Genomic DNA, 6,000 nt, shown 5'->3' on the forward strand with positions numbered 1-6,000 from the left:
TTAAGATTTTTTTTTTTTAAACAAATTTAGATTTGTTTCATAATGAAATAAGTAGTTCTTTTATATTTAGAAACTCATTGTCCCTAAATGAACGGTATAAGATTAGGACTTCCCTATTTTTCTTGATTCCAGGAAACATAGTTTCATGTCTTCATTTACATTACATGTAAAATTTTAGGAAGTTAAATCAAATATGTAGCCCTCCAAGGAGTTTTTGTGGCTTATAACAGTTTCTGGGTCTGTCCTGACCTATAACCATATAGTTCTACCACCTTTGAACTCTTACCATCATTTTTTTTAATATAATATATTTTTTTATACAGATAAATGATTCTTATGATTTATTACCAAGACTTATTTGGTTAATATTATTTGATTAAGTACATTTTACATTTATGTTTTGTTTAAAAACAAATGATATGGACTAAATATGACCCCCTGTAATATAAGCATCATTAGTCGTAATATAAGCAAGAGAGGGAAGAGAGGAATTTTTTTCTGGGATTAAGAGAAATATTTTTTTTTATTTTCTTGAATTCAAAGTTATCATGCGCGCGTAGACTCCAGGAAGTGGTTCCCTGGCTAGGGATGGAAGATTAGGAGGAGAGGAGTATTCTGAGAGAGAACGTACGTTGCACCTGAATGAATTTACTCCAAAATTTCTCTTTTACACAACTGGACCATGACCTTCATACAATTACATCAACTCATCATTGACCTTCAGTGACCGGAATTCAAAATTTATTAATCTAATCTAACCATGTCTTCTCTAGGCCACTCCTTATGATTGGCATTCTGTACTGAAAAGTATAAAGGATTTAAGTCCCTATTCTTGATTTTTCAGGTTCAAAAATTTTTGTATAAAAACTTATTTATACACATATTTTACATTTACAAATATTTTTTATTCAATAAATTGTATATTCTAATAATATCCTTGTTAAAAGTGCATTGTGTATGGATAAGTTTTTATACAGAATCTTTTTAACTTTATATTGCGTTTCCTGAAAAATCAACAATACGGACTTAAATCCTTTAAATATATCAGTTTAGAATTATACAATAGATTCCAGAAATGTATTCCCTTGTCCACTCTCTTCAACGGTGTAGATTGTTCAATATATTCATTTTCATTCACTTTTAGTCTATTTCATTCAATTAAATTTCTTAAATACAGTCCACTCATAATAACGCAACCAGCACATTCTAAAGTGAAGTAGTCCCTGGCCTCTAGTTGAATGTGGACTTCATACATTTATATGAATGAATTATCGTAGTTCATAAAGCAGGGTTCAGTTAAATATTAAAATAATTAAGTTAATATGGGTGGACTTCATTCACATGTCTGCCTTCACCGAATGTAAAAATACTTAGCAAAAAATACCGGAGAGACGAGGAACACTTTATTCAAAAAGCAGTGCCGACTAACTGCGTTCGGTTGCTTCACACACAGCTTACTAAGACTGGTTGGACAATCTATTATTCTTATATTACATAGGACTAATCAGTAAATATTATAATACACAGCATACTAAGACTGATTGGGCAGTCTATTATTCTTGTATTACATAGGACTAATCAGTAAATATTATAATACACAGCATACTAAGACTGGTTGGACAATCTATTATTCTTATATTACATAGGACTAATCAGTAAACATTATAATACACATGACTTTTTCCCTTATTGCTTTAGTTCTTTAATCTTTTTATTTTTCTATATTTTAATATTGCGAAACTTTTCTTTTTTTATAATATTATTCATTTCTTTTCTACTATTGTTTACCTATAGGTGTACATATCTAGGTAAATAATAAATAGAAAAATCTCTCTGTATAATAAATATAAAAATTCTAAATATAAAAAATATATATATATACATAAAAATCCTATATGTTCATACAAAATTATTAAATTAAATTAAATGAAAATCTGTACCGCTACAACCCATGGAGGGTCAGGGGTTACTTTGTAAGGAAGTACTGTTACTGGACCAACGGTTGTGCAAGGAGGTGATTTGGTCAGAATCACGCGCGACCGCCAGATTTTTACCCAATTAGGTGCACTAAATTTAGGAAGCTGGGTGGTCCTCAGGAGGGCTCCTGAACCCACAGGAGTTGACTCACGGCTACAGTGTAACAGAAAACAATTTTCTGCCCAGGCGGATTCGAACCCAAGTTCTTGGAGTCAGTAGCATCGCCCCTTACCATGTTGCTACCGCGCTCCCATTATTTCCATTAAAATCTAAAAAAATATTTATGCATATAAAAAATAAATAAATTTAAATAAAAGTAATAAATATAAAAGTGATTATTATAAAAAGTTATAAATATTTAAAAACGAAGGGTAATAATTATAAAAAGAACAAATACAAAAAGTAATCATTTATCAGTTTTATTTCACTAACTTCACTGACAAGAAAAAATATCTAATCATGCAAATTGGAAATCCTTCTTCTGTTTATTTTTTTGATAGATATCGTGGCTCTTCTTTTCCTGTTAACTGTTTCCTCTTTTTCCTGCGTAAAAGGAGTACATGACCATGTTCACACTCTGCGTTTTCCGCTTGGAAATGACATTTGAGTGGACATTTCATAATTAAAGTTTGCAACAAACCCATATTGTGGACCTAGATCAATGCATGATGCTACTGACATGGTGTGGATCTAACTTAACGCTCAACAAAATCTTAAAATTTGTTTTCTCACTTATAGTTATCAATAGCGACCGAATTTTCGTGCAATAGCACCTTTTGTTACTAAGTTTCAAGTTTCGCCAAAACTCAACAGAAATTGGAATCATGGAAGAGACAAATAACACTTATTTAATATTGCCTCAATTGCATGTTAGATGGTTTTCCCACACTTCAGCACGCTTTGAATTTGTATTTCCACTTACCTACAAATGGTAGTACATGATTAACGCCATGACGTGGAGCAATTTTTTCGTTAAAATCGACTAAGAATTGATTTATCCAATATTTTCGATTTCCTCCACAACAGTTCTAACGGTCTAAGTTAACCCATTCGAGACAGCACATATTTATGGATACCATCCCCAGAATCCAAAAAATTATTTTGCTTATTATTGGCCATTTTTGTTAAAACACACGTTTACAATAGAATCAGTGGCTTTGTAACTCCCTTTGTAAAAACATAACAAAATTGAACACATAATAAAATTGAACAACATTTATTCCAAAAATAGTCGGGTGACATGACATCCTTATTTTAGGTTCAGTAATGAAGGAACAAAATCCATCATGAAACCAACATCAAATTTTATTTGTTCACACTTTGAATTAAATTAAACTCGCTAAATACTCTCTAAATTTATGCAAACATACATAAAAAATACATTACTCTGATTAAAATCTCCTAAAATGTTGTGTTTTAATGCACAAAAATCCGATCTCTAGTCGATACTTACCGATAGATGAGTTGTTCTATGAACTCTATGAAACTGAAAATTATTTTTTGATACAAAGCAAACATATTTCACTATATACAAAAATGGCTCTACCTTATTTACTAAATTTAAATAATTAAATATTTCAATTTTAAATTTAATACTGAAAAAAAAATTGGCTGAAAGGTGTAGCTTTGCTGCTCAAAAGAGTACATAGAATATTATTATATTTTTGAACCCCATTCAATATTGTAGCTGAAAAACTAACGGTTTAATGGGCTTTGGAACTGTAATCTCATTTACCTTTAAAAAGGATAATTTTTTCAAAACCATGTAGAACTTGTCCATTAATTGCCAATGGTTGGCAGCTTTTTATCAGAAAATTGTTTGAAGAACAACTCAGATTTGAAATAAATCAAATTCCAACACAATTTAACAGAAACATCTAACCGAGCTTTCGCCCTCCAGTTTGGCAATAGTTTTTTGAATGGTTTCGGATCAAACCTATGATTGTTTTGCCATGTAATCGAATCCTTAACAGTTTTAAATATATTTTAACAGAAGGGAAATACAATTTTTTTTTCCCCGAATAAATAAAACGTTTAAAATTGAAAAAACAAAAAAAAAAAAATCACTCCACCGATTACCTGGTCCAATTACTACCTAAAGAAAAAAATAAAGATTGAAAAAAGCGGATCCGAACTGAAGGTAGAGGAGGGTGAAGAGGTAAATAAAGTGGAATAAAAAGTTGAAAGAAAAGTCCGCTGAAGACCAATTGGCCGGTTAATGAGTGTAAACATCCGCCCAAGGTAAACAGAAGAATAAATGGCTCCGAGATGATGGGAAAGGAAAAAGAGGAAAAAAACAACAGAAAGTTGTTATGATTTATTTTAAAATGATCATGATGGTTGTGGAGGTGAGGGGTGGGAGAGGGGATTGTTTGTCGAGGGAGAAGCTTTTATGCCCTCTTTCGTATGCAAATAGGGGCATCGGGGGCCGGTATCAAATCAAGTCTTCGGTGTCTCTTCTCCTTCCTATCGATATCTCGTTGCTCATCGATTTTAGTTTTTTAACGTTTATTTTCATTTTACATAAAGTGTTATCATGTGATCGAGTCGAAACTCAAGCCTCAAGCAAATGATATATGGAGTTATTAACAACTTATTTTAATCAGTAAGCGTGTTATAAGACATGATAATATTTAATGCAGAAATCACCCATTGGACCCACTTCACCCGTCTTGTGGATTCTTTCCAAAGGTCTTGAAATATCTTGATTGATCCTACGTATCCCAGATAAAGTTTTAAGTTTTTCTGTTTTATCAACCAGGAAGGGTTTACTCTTGACTTGAAAATTTTATAATTCCGTTCCTTTCTGATCTCAAAGCTCAATCTCAATTATAATTCTGCCTCTCCGGTGTCCCTCGCGAGTGTGTTATCCATAAATAATAATCCAAATTGGTGCATTCCAAGCTCTGCAGGCACTGAAGAATGTCATAATGTCTTAAGGCATCCTTTATCCACTTATTCGCTTTGAACAGATCCGTTACCTAGGACTCTATCTTGGCAAACTATTTACATACTCATACAATACTGAATAAACAACTTCTCATTAAGCACTCCGATACTCTATTACAAAAACTCGTATTGATCATCACGGCTAGGCCAATTTGTACTGACAATTTTGAGTTTTGGGGATCTACGAAATCTTCCAATTCTCCAATCGTTTCTATAAAAAATCAATCCATGATTCAATCCCTAATGCTCTTTATTATTTAAAAATAAAATAATCCTTAAAGTTCTCAATATTGCATTTACACTAGATTATACAATTAGTATCCATCTTACTTCAATTTTATATTACTTTATTCTTTATTAATTTCACACGAACAAAATTTTCGGACTGTCCTTCCATCAACTATTGTTGATTCTTATTTCTTTTTTGTAACAATGTTCTTAAATAGTTATTATTTGTGCGATTTCTAAATGGCATTCTGTCATATTTAGAAAACCTTTAAATGAACGCCATTTCTAAAATATTCCACCAATTTTAATTAATAAACAAATTGTTCTACGTATCACAACTATTGTACGACCGACACATGACAAATGTTCCACGACAGCCGAAATGTATAACACTTTGTTTATTAATTAAAATTGGTGTAATAATTTTGCCTTTTAATTTTAACAGAAAATGTATATATTTTTTAAAAATATAATTAATGAAACTTATAGAAGTTAACAAGTTGAGGGTTCAAGAGCTATTTATAGTATTAAACGATCGTTATACCACTGGATAGCGTGTAAATAAAAATTTAGTTTACATTTATGCTTAAACAAGGATAGAGCGACAGTTTAATGTGGATCGTTCTCTCAAATTAGGTACTTAGGACAGGTTTGTAGAGAGAAGATCAACAGAAACGAATGAGTTTGCCGATAGAGTTTGAATAGCGATCGGGAACGGTCCAAAGAGATCGAAGAGCCGTTTGCTCTGCAAAGTTTGCCCGCGATAAAGGGGATCCTATTAGGGATGTTAACTTGTCCCTAATCCCGGTGGGCTTTGCCGGACTTACAAACCCTCATAATAGCCTT

Source organism: Halyomorpha halys, unplaced genomic scaffold (assembly GCF_000696795.3).
Source record: "Halyomorpha halys isolate HHAL.00 unplaced genomic scaffold, Hhal_1.1 Scaffold305.1, whole genome shotgun sequence".
Taxonomy (NCBI): Eukaryota; Metazoa; Arthropoda; class Insecta; order Hemiptera; family Pentatomidae; genus Halyomorpha; species Halyomorpha halys.